This window comes from Protopterus annectens, chromosome 8.part0 (assembly GCF_019279795.1).
Source record: "Protopterus annectens isolate FY-2018-M chromosome 8.part0, PAN1.0, whole genome shotgun sequence".
Classification (NCBI taxonomy): Eukaryota; Metazoa; Chordata; order Ceratodontiformes; family Protopteridae; genus Protopterus; species Protopterus annectens.
Window position 1 is genome coordinate 1,030,603,616 of NC_056741.1, and position 16,372 is coordinate 1,030,619,987.

The following is a 16,372-nucleotide window of genomic DNA, read 5'->3' on the forward strand; positions in this document are numbered from 1 at the left end:
AGACCAGATCTAATTTGTAATGACTAATATGCAGTCAAGGTAGCCACAGATCATGTAGAATGAACCTTCACTTTAAAGGGTAATTCTTTGCTATTGGAAGCATAAATAAACGAGATGTAATCGGAGATCCAGCGAGACAAGATTACCTTAAAAACAGGAACCCCAAGTCTAGTGTCTGAAAATGAGAAAAACATTTGATCTGATTTCCTGAAATCTTTTGTTCTATGTAAAATAGAAATGCAATTGTCTATGAACATCTAGCTGATGAAACTTAAATTCTGCCTTGTTGGAGAATTCAGGAAAAAACACAGGCAACTTAAAGGACTGGTTGATATTGACAACAGAGGCAACTTTTGTAACAAAGGAAGGATTGGTTCTTAAGGAGACCCTATCTTTGTGAAACACCAAATAAGGTTGCTTAATTGATAATGCTTGGAGTTCAGAGACCTACCTAGCTGAAGTTATGGCTACCAAGAATACTGTCTTCCATGACAAGAATTTAATGTTACACGTAGCTGCGGGCTCAAAGGGAATTGAGGTGAGCTTCTGTAATACAAAATTGAGGTCCTATGGCATTACTGGATCAAAGACTGGAGATCAGAGTAACAATGTCCCTTTCAGAAAAGCCCTACAAAGCTTATCAGCCATAAAAACAAGTTATGTACTTACCATAACGTTCCATGGGAGTTGTACATCTCGCCTTTTTGTTCTTACAAATGAGTTCGGAGCCGATCCCTCGGCTCCGAGTCGGCCGCTTTCCAAGCTGAAACTCTCAGAGAAGCTCGAGACCTAGTGGATATCCCATGATTCCCTGCTGTAACTCCCCAGATCTAGCAAGCTGCAATGCAGGAAACCAAGGAAACGTAACAACCCCCTGAATCGTCAATTCCAACAAAAAACAGGAATAGAGAAAGGAGGCAACCTGCCCAAGGATAGGCTGATCTAAAAAAAAAAAACTGGCCAAACTGACCTCCCTGCTAAGGCAACCATCACTCTCCACGGAGGGAGGGATTGTAAGAACAAAAAGGCGAGATTTACAACTCACATGGAACGTTATGGTAAGTACATAACTTCTTTATGTGAAGTTGTACTATCTCGCAGTTTTGTTCTTACAAGCGGGTAGCGTCCCAAGCACCCTAATCCTGGATGGCTCACGGGAGTACATTCCTGAGCACAGTGGAACCAAAGGAGGCCCGGTCCCTGAAGCCCTGTCCACTTTATAGTGAGTGATGAACATGTGAGGCTTAGACCATGTGGCAGCTGCACAGATAACATCTAAAGGCAAACGGGCAGCATACGCCAAGGATGTAGACACCGCCCGGGTAGAATGGGCTTTAACGTCAGAGGACAATGACTGATTGGTAGACGCGTAAACAAATTTGATACAGTTAGCCAGCCATCTGGATAAAGTGGTTTTTTGAAACTGCATGTCCCTTCCTGTTATCAGCAAATGAAACAAACAGCTGTTCAGTCTGTCTGAAATCCTTCGTACGGTCAAGGTAGAACCTTAGCTGCTGGTGCACGTCACGCTTATGCAACATCTATTCTAGTTTGTTGGTGTGATGTCCGAAGAAGGTAGGAAGTTCGATGGATTGACTTATGTTGCTCTCTGAGCACACTTTTGGAAGGAAAGTGGGGTTAGTCCTAAGAGAAACTCTGTCTGGGTGAAAAATTAAATATGGCGGTCTGGAGGACAATGCCTGCAGTTCAGACACTCTACGTGTGGAAGTAATGGCTACCAAACAAATAGCCTTCCACGAAAGGAATTTCAGATGGCATGAAGAGGCTGGTTCGAACGGGGAAAGCATCAATTGTGATATGAGATTTAAATTCCAGGGAGAAATAGGGTGTCTAACCGATGGTCTGAGGTTACGGGTTCCTTTTAGAAATGCTTTACAAAGCCTATGCGCCATAATGTTAGATCACATCCTATATGAAAGTTTGAGACAACAGCCAATTGTACTCTTATGGTGGCAGCTGCTGAGCCCTTATTGAATAAAGAGGATAAAAACTCCAGAATGATATGAAGTGGCGCCACAAATGGATTGATGTTGTAGCGAGCAACCCAATGTACGAATCGTTTCCACTTACTATTGTACAATTTCCTGGTAGACAGTTTGTGAGAGGAAACTATGATATGCTGTACGGCAGGGGACAAATCAGTAGACCTGGCTAAAGTGGGAATTGGAGCAGCCAAGCTGTCAGATTTAGGGAGAGAAGGGAAGAATGAAGAACTCCCGACGAATGGGTCAGCAGGTCCGGCACTGGGTCCAGGATCCACAGTTCTTCCAGTTGATATTTCTGCAGAAAGGGGAACCAAATTTGTCGAGGCTAAAACAGGGCTATCAATATGACTGTCCTTCCTAGACTTTTGGCTTTCTGAATAAATCTGGGAATTAAGGGGATCGGTGGAAAGGCATAAAGGAGACCCGGGGAACAATTGTGCACAAGTGCATCCCTTGGTTTGTTCCCCGGTGGGGGATAAAGGGCAAAGTAGCTGCTGCATTTGGCATTCACTGTGGATGCAAACAGGTCGCAGCAAGGCCGGCCCCATCGGAGGAAGATCTGTTCCGCCACACTCTGTTTTAGAGACCTCTCGTGAGGCAGCAGCATAGCCCTGCTTAAACTGTCTGCTATCATGTTGGAAGATCCCGGGATGTCAGAAAGCGTCCTGTGGATACAGCCCACTGCCATATCCTCAGGGCCTCGTGGCATAGGGGATAGGACTTGGTTCCCCCTTGTTTGTTGATATACCAGACTACCGCCATGTTGTCCATCTGGATGGCAATCGTACCTAGAGGTAGAGAGTTGTGAAAGTGCTGCAATGCTAGGAATACTGCTCTCATCTCCAGTATGTTGATATGCAAATGAGTCTCCATAACCGACCAAGTGCCTTGGATAGTGTTTCCCTGAAAAAGCCCCCCGCCACCCTATCAGAGAAGCATCCGTGGTAACCGTGGCTGTGGGCTGGGGAAGAACAAAGGGACAACAGATTGTCACATGGTCGCTGATTAACCACCAAGTGAGATCTTTCTTGCAAAGAGTTGTCAATCGAATCTCGTATGATAAAGGTAGACTCTGGTAGGACCATTGAGCGAAAAGAAGCCATTGTAATATTCGCATGTGCATTCGGCCTAAGGGAACTGCTATCAAGGCCGCTGCCATTGTGCCCAACAGTTGTAATATCTGTGACACCAGTGCTTTGTCGAGAACTAGAAGGCTGGACAACGGATCCCTCAATGAGACAATTCTGGATTGAGGCAACTTGACTTTTTCGTTGATGGTGTCTATTTCTGCTCCTAAGAAGGTAGTATGCTGCAAGGGCAATAATGCAGATTTCTCGAAATTTAGAGTGATACCTAAATGAGAAAAAAGATGTATTAAGTAATCTCTTGACTGCAGAAGTTGATACTTGGTGGTGGCGGTAAGGAGCCAGTCGTCCAGATACAGAAACATTCAGAATCCTAGTAGTCTCAGATGAGCCGTAACCACCGCCATGCATTTGGTGAACACCCTGGGGGCTGTGGTGAGACCACAGGGAAGGGCTCTGAATTAGTAATGACTGGCTCTCAGCCGAAAATGCAGATGATCTCTGGATGCTCTGTCCATTTTGATATGGTAGTATGCATCCTTGAGATCTATAGAGCACATCCATTCCCCCTTTGACAAAAAAGGGAGGATTGACTGCAGCGTGACCATCCGGAACTTCTCCTTTACAAAGGCGTTGAGCCTGCTGAGGTCTAGAATGGCCCTCCAGTCCCCCGTCTTCTTTGGCACTAAAAAGAACCTTGAATAAGTTCCGAATCCTCTTTGGTCTGCCGGGACTGGCTGGATGACTTTTGTCTAGAAGATTTTGAATCTATCTCTGCTAGTCTTCTCCGAGTGGGTGGAACATCTGGACTTTTGCAAACACAGGGGGATTTTTTATAAAGGGAATATGGTAACCTCTGGTAATGATGCTTTTCACCCAGGAATCTGTTGTGATGTTTAGCCAGGCATTTGGGTGTAAAGCTAAGCGACCCCTGACTGTCTCCAGAGTAGAACAGCCGGGCTTCCCTTCAGGAAAGCTGATAGGGTTTGCCAGAGAACTGGTCCCTGTCACCCTGGTTTTGCAGACCACCTCTGCCGATTGGACGGAGTCTTCCATTTTGACCTCTTCCTCTGGAGGAGGTATCTGTAGGTGTGTTTTGGAAAGCTTCCAGAGGTTTCCGGAACCACATTTTCCCACTTCGTTGCCCTTTGGTGTACGGTCTGTTGGAGTGGAAAAACGGACTCAGACGGCAGACAAGAGTCTTTCCTTCTTGCTCACACCTCATAAGAGTCTCCTTAACTTTTGGACCGAACAAGACCAATCCGTCAAAAGGGGTGTTTACAAATGAAGACTTAAAGGTTTCTGCGAAGGAGCACAGGCGCATCAAGGATTGTCTCCTAAGAGCTATCGCTGAACCCGCAGCTCTACTCGAACCTTCGGCAGCATATGAAATGAGCCGCATGGATGAGTTGACTATGGAATTTAGGGTGTTGAGTTGTGCATTCACCTTGTCAGAGATTGCATCAGCTACATTATCCTGAAAGGCGTCTCCTAGTTCTTTGAGGAGATCTCGTTGAAGATGTGTGAAATGAATTGGGTAGTTTAGCGAGCTCATGGAAAATGTCGCCGAAGTGAAAATGCGTTTTCCATATCTGTCCATAGTCCTGAAATCTTTATTAGGAGGATGAACAGTAGAAGAAGACTCAGACATCTCTTTCTTAGTGGTCGCCGCCACCACCATAGTATCTACCGGAACTCCTTTTGTTAAGAAGGACTTGTCTGATGGTACAGTAATGAACTTATTAGGCCTCCGAGGGACTGGTTCCATGGTGTCAGGAGACTCCCACGCCCTTCGAGCAACTAGTTCCATTAGTTAATCGAAGGGTGGAGTAACCCAAGAGGTGGTTGGTTGAGATCCAAAGGCCTTCAGGAGAACAGAGTCGTCCTCAGTAGGGGCAAGTGACTGCCAATCCCCTCTGTTTCAGGATTTCTAAAATGTCTGAAAATGAGACATCTTCCGAGGGGGGATCGTGGGGACCCTTCAGATTCCTCCAAGTCGGTATCTGATGTAAGAGATTCCTGAGGGGGAATCTTAAGTGCCTCCTCTTGCACAGTTTCTTCCTAGGCACTTCCTCTGTGGGAGCTTCCGCAGAAGTATCTAGGGAGGAGGGGTCACCTGAAGGGGATTCCTGAGGCCCTGGATCTCGACGCTTAGAAGGGATCTGAGGAGAAGAGGCAGAACGAGGCTCTTTGGGAAGAGGTGAAGACAGATCCGAGGAAGTAGTGGTTTTAGCAGACAAAACCTTCCTCATGGCATCGAAGGCGCCAGAATCCCGATTCGAAGGATCAATCGGCTCCGAAGAGATCGGTCGATCGCTCCGAACTGAGACACCACGCTCCAAACCAGAGGACGGGGCCGAGGACATCTGCGCCGAAGCACCGAGCGGTAGAGTCGAAACCGAAGTGTCGGTTTGACTCTCACGACCGGAGTAGACTAGTGACTGTCGGTCCCGAGGTTCTTCTGTCGGTACCGAAGAAATCAAGGTTGACGGAGCAGAGGGAAGAGGATCGAACCTCTGCTCCATAGGGTCTACTAGCATCGGTTCCGTCAGCACCGGCTCCGAAGATTCAATGGGTTTCAGAGGAGGAGGAGGAATGGAGGAAATGAGGCAAATTCGTCTCTGAAGTTACTTGACTCTAAGCAGATAACATTTTGGCAAGGGCCGGGTTCTCCAATAACCTTTTCACCACTCGATCCAGATCCACATCAGATAATTTGGAGAGTAAAGAGTGATGGGTCGAAGGAGCCGAAGAATGCACCGACTGAAGGATAGGTGATTGGGGTGCATCAAATACCGGCTCCACCACCAGAGATCAAACAGGCGGCTCGATACTTGGTCACGAGGTCTGTGTAACAGATATTCTAATCACGCCAGAGGTACTCTGAGACGGAGACTTGGGCTCCGAAGATCCTCTAGAAGACTTAGACCCCTTCGACGTCTTAGAGGTCAGCTTTTTCAAGAGAGGCCTGAAAATCCGGTTTTAGAAGCCCTCTATCTACCAACTTCCTTCTTCTTTCTAGCAGAACTCTAGCACTGAAGGAGTGGCAGATAGAGCAGACTTCTTGCAAATGTACTGAGCCAAGACAATATACACATGTTGTGGTTGTCAGTAACGGACATCTTCTGTCCACAACCACATCTCTTAAAACCAGACTTTTCTTTTTCAGACATACTAAGTCCCACAAAAAAAACAACAAATAACCTTAAGTATTTTACTATATATACAAAGCAGAAACACCGATTAAACAATTCTAGATATTATAAATGTTAACTACTTGAAAAAACACTCCACAGCACACTTGACTAAACTATGTATATATAAATGTAATGACAGAGCCCGGTCAACTACTAAGGAGACAAAAAAAAACAACTACTAAATTACTATAAGAAATCTACTCTACAAAACTAACCAACTTAACACTATCGAAAAAGGGATAAAACCTTAAACTACAAAAATTATTTAAATAAAAAAAGTTTTCACTGGCCCCAGCTTCACTCTTGAGAGCTTGCGATCATTGCAGCGGCAAACTAGATCTGGGGAGTTACAACAGGGAATCATGGGATATCCACTAGGTCTCGAGCTTCTCTGAGAGTTTCAGCTTGGAAAGTGGCCGACTCGGAGCCGAGGGATCGGCTCCGAACCCGTTTGTAAGAACAAAACGGCGAGATAGTACAACTTCACATGGTTGGGCTCATTAGCAATGTGAAAGGTAGAAATCGCTGCCAGTTGCACTTTAAAGGTGACCCCTGACCGAACAGTTGAGAAAGAAATTCTAATATTGCCAAAATAGCGCTGTATAAGGATCAATATGTTTCTCACAGGCCCAAATACAAAATCTCTTTCACTTACTGGAATAAATCTTCCTGGTAGAAGGCCTGTGCGAAGATAACAGAATATGGACCACTTCCAGGGAAAAATCATGAAGCCTGACTAAGGATGGAACTGGAGCAGCCAAGTTGTCACCTTGACGGTCTGGATGGAGGAATGGAAAGAACAGTTTTGTACCTACCATAAATGTAGATGTTCGAGTGTTCACCCTGCTGCAGTCATCACACTTGGGTTATCCTGTCGTCAGGCAGTCCTGCAGTCGGCAGGAATTCCAAAGTCTTGGTCCGGCTTCGGTTGCTGTCGCCTCTTCCCTGACATCAGTGCGCCAGGGGTATATATAATGCAACCGACGCCATTTTCTTCAGTTTTTCTTGCCCCAGACGTCAGGTGCCCCCAAAAAGGTGGTCAGTTGTTAGTACCAAATGGAGTAACCTCTGCACAAACACAAAATCCCTTCAGCTATAAGCAAATACATCAGTAAAGTATTGAAGAGATTTAGCCAGTAGATCAGAGTGGATGGAGAGTAACCTGGACTGCAGCAGGGTGAACACTCCAACATCTACAGTAATGGTGGGTAAAAAATGTACTAAGTTCATCGTGTTACCCTGCTGCAGTCATCACACTTGGGTTGAATCCCAAAGCTAAGGATGGGAGGAGGTATCATAGAGGGTTAGTGGAGGCTATAAGGCCCTGCAGAACTGCAGTGGCGAAGCCCGCCCTAGTCTTAGAGTAAAGAGGTAAGTGATGGTGTTTGGTAAAGTTGTGTACTGAACTCCAAGTTGCAGCTTCTAAAATCTCCTTGATTGGAACCCCCCTGAGAAAGGCTGTAGAAGTAGCTATTGCCCTGGTAGAGTGGGACCTAATGGTAGCAGGAACTGGTTTTCTATGATGGGTATAGCAGAAACGTATGCAATGACCTATCCATTCAGAAATGGTTTGCTTTGATATAGCCTTCCCTTGAGAAGCTGTAGCATAGGATACAAAGAGCTGGTCAGATTTTCTGAAAGCCTTAGTTTTGTCCAAGTAGTAACGAAGTTGCCTGTGAATGTCCAAGGAATGCAGGAGTCTCTCACCTTTGTTCTGTGGATTTGGGAAGAAGGTGGGTAAGTGGATGGTCTGATTTAAAGCCACACTGGAAACCACCTTAGGCATAAAGGAAGGATTCGTTTGTAGAGAAACTCTGTCTTGATGAAAAATGAGGAAAGGTTCCACTGCCATTAGTGCCTGTAGCTCTGAGACTCTCCTAGCTGAAGTTATTGCTAGCAGCAGGGTAGTCTTCCATGACAGGAACTGAAGATCTGCAGAGAAAGCTGGTTCAAAGGGAGGTAGCGTTAGTTCTTACAGAACAAAATTGAGGTCCCATGTTGGTGTAGGAGCTCTCCTGCGTGGACTAATGTTTTTTGCCCCTCTGAGGAACTGCCTTAGAAGAGGATGTGAAAATAAAGGTGGATCCGTGTTATAGTGGGCTGAAATAGCTGAAGCATGGATTTTAATGGAGGAAAAATAAAGTCCTTTGTGCAACATCTCAGTTAAATACTGTAGAGTGTGAGGCTGAATTGTGTCTTGGCCTTTAGCTTGGTTCCAGGCACAAAACCTTTTCCATTTGTCCAAATAAGCCTTCCTGGTGCTTGGCCTCCTGGCTTCCAGAATAACATCCAGAACTGCTTGGGAAAGAGGAGCTGGCTGGATGTTTAGTTGATTTGCCATGCAGCCAGATTTAAAGTTTTGAGCTGGCTGTGAAGAATCTGATTTTGTTGTGTGAGCAAATGGGGAATTTGTGGCAATATCCATGGTGGGCTGTGGGCCATATTCCTCAATAGCAGGTACCAGTGCTGGCGTGGCCAGTCTGGGGCTATGAGAATCAGTCGTGGTCTCTCCTTTTTGACTTTCAGAAGTACCTTTGTGAGGAGAGGCAATGGAGGGAAGGCATATGCTGTCAGGTTTTTCCAACTGAAAGAGTGCATCCACTTTCCAAGCTTGATGGTGAAGTGTCCTTGTACAAAATTTCATTAGTTGATCGTTTTGAGGACTGGCAAACAAGTCTATGTCTGGAAGGCCCCATTTTTGAGTTATCATTGCAAAGATTTGTGGATCTAGTTTCCACTCGTGGGGATCCTTGATGTTTCTGCTGAGGTCGTCTGCCAATGTGTTCTTCTGTCCTGGCAGGAATTGAGCTTGTAACTGAACTTGGTAAGTCAGAGCTATGTTCCATAAGATCATTGCTTGCCTGCATAGAGAGTAGGAATGTGTACCCCCTTGTTTATGTACCACATTACTGTGGTGTCAGTCTTTATTGCAAGTTGTCCTGGATGTAATCGATCCTTGAAGGCTGTCAGAGCGTTCTGTACAGCTAGCATCTCTTTTTGATTTATGTGCAGATTCCTTTGATCTGCAGTCCATACGCCTTGAACGCACTGTCCTGCCATGTGTGCCCCCAGGCATAATCTGAAGCATCTGTTGTGATAGTTTGCCTGGCTGGGGGAAAGGTGAAAGTCTGACCCTTGTTGAGGTGACATGCCTGTGACCACCATAGAAACTCCTGTTGTAGGCAGGGAATGAGAGAGATCATTGTGTCCAAGCTGTGGCTGTGTTGAGACCATATGCTTTTTAGGCACCACTGTAATTTTCTCATATGCAGCTTTGCAAATGGTATTATTAGTATGCAAGATGCCATGAAGCCCAAGGCCTGCAGCATTTTTCTTGCAGTTAATTGGGTCTTTGTTGCCATTGTCTTGAAATATTGAGTCAGTTGTAGTTGCTTGTCTGGCGTAAGATAAGCCTTCTGGGGCTGTTGTATTCAAGCTGGCACCCAGGTATGTCATTTTTTGTGAGGGTACTAGTTTTGACTTCTTTTCGATTACTGTGTACCCCAGGCAGTTTAGTAGATGCTTTACCAAGGCCAGATGATGTAAGAGAATGTCTTTGCTTTCTGCTTGGATGAGGCAGTCATCCAGATATGGGTATACTTGAATTCCTCTGTCTGCAGTATGCAATTACTGGTGCCAGGCATTTTGTGAAGACTCTGGGCACAGTAGATAAGCCAAAGGGCAGTGCAGAGAATTGGTAATGGGTTGAACCTGCAATGAAACGAAGGTATCTTCTGCAACTTTGTCTGATAGGGACATGCAGGTATGCCTCCTTGAGGTCCAACGTTACTAGCCATGCTTCCTTGCCCAACATGGGAAGAAGCTGCTGTAGTGTTAGCATCTTGAATTTGGGTACTTGTAAGTGTTTAGAATTGAAAGGTCCAGAATTGGTCTCCAGGCATTGTCCTTTCTGGGCACTAGAAAGAGTCTTGAGTAAAATCCTTGGCCTTGCTCGAGTAGGTACTAGTTGAATGGCTCTCATGTCCATGAGAGCTGTAATTTGCTTTTGTGCCTCTGCCCATTGATTTTGTGGCAGGTTTGGCATTCTTCTTTTCATTGGCAAGGTGTGAAAATGGAATCTGTATCCTCGTAAAATTATGTCTAGGACCCATTTGTCCTTTGTGACAATGTGCCAGTTGTCTGCAAAAAGTGCGAGTTTTCCCCCCCCAAGGGGGCTGCCAAGAGAGTATTCCTTGGCCAGATGAGGTGCAAGTCATTGAGTTTGCCTTCTGGTGGATTGGGACCTGTTTTCTCCTCCCTTCTGTGTTGTAGCGCCCCACTGGCGAGGTTTATACTGGGCTTGTGGTTGTCCTCTGCCCCTTGGACGTCTGTATTTACCCCTCTGTGGTCTGTCAGTACCTGGAAAGGACCAATTTTTTGTTGGCCAATTTCTGCTGAAGCGAGGGGGTTGCACCTGTAGGAAATCTTTGACTGTCTGCATAGATTTTGCCTTATCCTCCATTTTCTTTAAGACTTCTTCTGCTTTAACTCCAAAAAGAACATCCTGCTGTAAGGGAGCATCTAGAAGTTTTGCTTTAACATGATCAGGCAGAGTTTGTTCCTTTAACCAAGCATGCCTACGTATAACAGACCCAGTGACAGCTGCTCTGCAGGAGGCCTCCAAAGAATCAAACCCACACTGTAAGGTATGTTTGCCCACCTGTTCAGTGGCGTGCAACAGATCCTGTACTTCTTTCAATTCAGATTGTTGAGGGAGAGTGGTTATTCTTTGCTTTAACTGAGAGATTAGGAATTGCTGATACTTAAGCATGTGAAATTGGCAATTCAGTGCCCTCAGCTAGTGTGGCTGAGGTGTAAACCTTTTTCCCCCACCTGTCTAGTGCTCTGGAATCCCTCTCAGAAGGTACAGGCTTTTTAGCCATAGAAGCCTTAGCCCCCTTGGGACCATGGGAGATTGTCTCTGGGTCAGCTACAGGGCTTTTGCAAAGAAATGTGGGACTCAGGCACTCTATAGAATGTCAGGCTTAGCCGGAGCAGGAGGTAGAGAGTCTGGGTTCAAACTGGATTCTAAGTAAACATCATCCACAATGTCCAAAACTGGTGGGATGGCAAATGGTCTGTGTTGGGGGAGTAAAAGAAACTCTCTGAGCCTTTTCTTCGAGTCAGAGTAGTCCTGACCTTCCCAGTGAAAATGTTCCCTCAATGTGTAAAGTTTCCCCAAAGGAGTAGTCTTCAGGAGGAGAAGCTGAGGAAATAGAGTCCTCAGCATCAGAATCTTCATAAGGGGAGAAGGAGTAATCTTGGTCCTCAGAGGAGTCTGAAGAAATGGACACTTGTTCAGAGGATGCATAATCTTCCTCTTGTCTACGCCTTTTGTCAGGAGGGGGCTGGGAACCCCCTGATTAAAGAAATCAAATCTTCAGCCATTTTGAGCATCTGTTTCTTAGGCATGGGGCCTTGAACAGGAGACTGAAGTGCAGTCCTTTTAGATTTAGTAGGAGTCTTCGTCTTAGAAAACGTTTCAATGGTGAGAGTCGTTGGTCTGAAAACGCCTTCAGAAACCAATGGCGTTTCTGTAGCATCGACGTCTTTTGCAGCAATGACGTCGGAAGGGCCTGAACTAAATGGCTGCGTCGGCCTGGTGCATTCCGCCAAAATTTCCGTAGCGATCTCGGGTTCCAGATCTGCGGTAATCAGGGGCTGCGTCGGAGCCTCACTGAGGACCGGAGACCAGACCAGCCGAGGCCTCGGAATCTGGCTTAGGCCTGGGCTGTCTGTCCTTATCCTTGCGTTTTTTTGTGCACGCCGGTAGTCGGTTGCTCAGACGGCATGGTGTAGTTAAATTTCCTACCGAAGTAGTGTCGTGTGAAATCAAAGCATCTTTTAATAGTATGCTTATTAAACCTAGCACAAAAACGACAAGTAGTGACGTCGTGGTCTGGGCCTAGGCAAGGTATGCAATAAGAATGAAAATCCTTATGAGGTATTTGCATCCCACAAGAAATACAATTGTTAACTTTTTCTGACATCGGTCTGAGGCAAGAAAAATTTCCCCAACGGGGTACTTAGCTTTATAGAAGACTTTGGTCTGAAATTCGAATTCGAAAATCTCAGGAGTCGGCTGACCGGCACTTGCGAACTGCTTTTGCTTCGGGCACCGCGCGGCAAGAAAGAGTGAAGAAAATGGCGTCGGTTGCATTATATATACCCCTGGCGCACTGACTTCAGGGAAGAGGCGACAGCATCCGACGCCAGACCCAGACTTTGGAATTCTGGCCGACTGCGGGAACGCCTGATGACAGGATAACCCAAGTGTGATGACTACAGCAGGGTAACATGATGAACATCTGTCCTGACATACGAGTCAGCAGATCTGGAGCTGGGTCCAGAATCCAGGCTTGTCCATTAGATTGGGTTGAAGGAAGGGAAACCAAATCCGATTGAGGCCAGTGTGGGGCAATGAGGATCATTTTGCTTCCCAAAGACTGTGCTTTCTGAATGACCTTTGATATCAGAGATAATATGGTGGATAGGCGCAGAGAAGACGGGAGGGCCAATCGTGAAGCAGAGCATCCCTGGGAGTCGCCCCATCCGGGGGGGGGATAAGGGTTAAGTAGCTGCTGCACTTGGCTTTGTGGGGGCTGGCAAACGGGGCACAGCAAGGCTGACCCCATCTGTGGAATATCTTCTCCGCAACATAATTGTTCAGGGACCACTTGTGAGGCATTAGGGTAGCTCTGCTCAGCTTGTCGGCAATCACGTTGGACTTCCCCGGTATATGCGTTGCAACTAGAAAGAGTTGGGAAGACACCACCCACTGCCAAACTCGAAGTGCCTCTGCAAAGGGGGCATGATTTGTTTCTTCCCTGTTTGTTCAGATGCCATTACCACTGACATGTTGTCCGAGTGGATTGCAATTGTCCCTAGAGGGAGAAAGTGCTTGCAACGCTAATAGCACTGCTCTCATCTCCAAGACATTGATATGCAAATGGGTCTTGTGATCCTGCCACGTGTCTTGGACTGTTCTGCCAGGATAATGCCCCCCCTGATCTGGCAGGCATCTGTGGTCACTGGAGAAGATGGAATAAAAAGGCTTGCCCACGTTGAGATTGCTGGCCTGAAGCCACCAGCGTAGATCCTGCTTGCATATGTTAGTAATAAGAATAGAATGTGACAGTGGAAGATGCTGTAGTGACCACTGGGCGAAAAGCAGCCACTGAAGAAACCATGTGTAGTTTGGCAAGGGGAACTAGCATGATCGTGGCAGCCATGATCCCTAATAACGTGAGGACCACTTTTGCCTTGACCTTCCTCAATGGTAGCAAGGCATAGACCTGTTGTTGTAGAGCCTGAATTCTCTCTTCTGGTAAAAAGGCTCTCATGAGCACCGTATCTAGTTCGGCACCGATAAAAGTGACACTCTGTGAGGGCAACAAGGCAGATTTTTTTTTAATTTAGAGTAATTCCTAACCTTTGGCACAGTGTAATGGGGGAGTCCCTGATCTGTAACAGTAGATGCCTGGTGGTGGCAGAAAGGAGCCAGTCATCCAGGTACGGAAACACTTGGAATCCCTGACGTCTCAAGTGAGCCATTACCACTACCATGCATTTGAACACCCTGGAGGCTGTGGTGAGACCAAAGCGCAGAGTGCAAAATTGAAAATGACTGGCTCCCAGCTGGAAGCGTAGATGACTTCTTGAAGCCCTGTCCATCTTGATATGATAGTAATCATCTTTGAGGTTGATGGAGCACATCCACACATCTTTCCCTAACAGATTGAGTATTGCCTAAGGTGACCATGGGGAACTTGGACTTTTCTACACGAAGGCTCAATCGGCTGTGATCCAAGATGGGTCTCAGTTCCCTTGTTCTTTTCGGCACCAAGTATCTGGAGTAAGTCCCTAATCCTACTTGGTCTGTGGGGACAGGCTAGATGGCTCTCTTTGAAAGCAACTTTTTTATTTCTAAAGTTGCGGAATCCCTGTGACTGGGTGGAACATCTGGGATTCTCTTGGTTGGAGGAGATGAGAAGGGAATATGATAACCTCTGGAAATTATCTTTAATACACACTCGTTTTGGGTGATGTCTTGCCAGGCTTCTGGGAATAAGGAAATGCAACCCACCAACCGGCTCCAGAGATGCACAGTTGGGCCTCCCTTCAGGAGCGCTGATAGGGCGAACCACGAAAGGAATAACGGTCCCCCTGGTTACATGGGCCTCCTCTGCCTCTAGGGCACCATCTACCTGAATGTCCACCCCCTCCCCTGCCTCTGGAGGGGGAGTCAGTGCATCCTGAACCACATTTTACCACCCTTCTGGCCATTGGGGTAAGGTCTAGAAGGCATGGAAAAATGGACTCCCACAGCAGACAGGGTTTTTCCTTCCTGCTTGCACCTAGTGAGAGTGTCCTTCACCTTGGTTCCGAACAACGAACAGTCAAAGGGGGCATTGGTGAACGGAGACTTGAAGGCCTCCACGAAATTGCACAGGCGCATCCAGGAGTGTCTACTAAGAGACTCCATAACCCGCTTCCCTACTCGCTCCATCGGCTGCGCATGAGATCAGCCTCATGGAGGAGTTTGTAAGGGAATTTAGGGTAGACATCTGTGCACTGACCTTCTGTGCTACGGCATCAGAAATGTTACTCTGTAGAGAATCTCCTAGCTCTTTTTGGAGATATCTCTGAAGCCTTGTAAAATGTGTCAAGTAGTTCAGCAACCCCAGTGTAAAGGCCGCTGAGGTAAACACACACTTCCCATACCTGTCCACAGCCTTGTTAGTCGGATGGACGGTAGACGAAGTTTCAGCAAGTTCCTTCTTGGTGGCTGATGCCACCACCATGGCATCTACTGGAATGCCTTGTTAGATACTCCTTGTCAGTGGGGGCGGACAAAAACTTATTGGGTCTCCTAGGGACCAGTTCCACAGTGTCGGGAGTTCCCCACACCTTTCAACAGACCAGATCTAGTAGCTTATCGAAAGGGGGAGAAACCCAAGAGGCAGAGGGTTGAGACCCCAAAGCCTTCAGGAACACAGACTCTTCATCAGAAGGGGATTTGGAGGGCCAGCCACCTCTCTGCTTCAAGATCTCAAGGATATCTGAAAAAGAGATAGCTTCAGAAGATGACTTGGGGGACCCCTCTGACTCCTCGAGGACAGTGTCCGATGTGAGAGACTCATCCGGGGAGTCAAGGTGTTTCCTCTTACACAAACTCTTTCTGGCGGGCTCCTCAGGCAAAAACTCTGGGCAGACATCAAAGTTGGGGACCACTCATGGAGGTATCCTGAAACTTTGGGTGTCCGCTGTCCAGGGATAGAGGGTCCGAAACTGACACTGGTGCCGGAGGGGGCAGCAAACTACCTGGCCAGCATGCTCCTCATAACCTCAAAGGCTGATTCCCCCCCCGGTGCCAAAGACCGACTAACTGTAGAGGATACAGTAAAAGACCTCAGTGTCGAGAAGATGAGGTCTGAAGCAGATGTCGGGTCCAAGCTCACTCGAGCCGAAGCACCAAGAGGAAGGCTCGGAACCGATGAAGATCGATCCAAGCCCTCCCCCTCAGGTCCGACCGGAGAACCTCACGGAAACAAAGGGGGGGACGAGATCCTCCAACTGAAATGGGCCTAGCCTGTGGGAAGAAAGGAAACGAATGGGATACCAAAAGGGCCAAGGAAAACACCACAAATACAGGAAGAGAAGCAAAACAAAGGCAGTATAACACCACTACCACACACGCAGAGCTATGAAAATAGCTTTTTTTGAGCAACAAGTCAAAAGTTTATAAACAGTATACTTAGCCACGGCCAAAAGTGAGAACACGTCTAAGCGTAACGAGCGGCAAACAAGATTTGGGGAATAGACCTGTTGCATGAAGGGATACCTCTTAGCCACGAGCCAATTGAAGACTTTGAGCTAGAGTATGACAGAGTCAGAACAGAGGTTTGGCTCCAAACACACGGGTAAGAATGAAGGTGAGACTGGACTACATAACATCTTGGTATACTGAACTGACTTGTTCAGATTATTGGAGGTCCAAAATTGGTTTCCAGTCCTGTTTTCTTTGGCATTTGGCACTAAAATGAATTCTAAGTCCTAAATTCTTTTTGGCTGGAGGGACCTC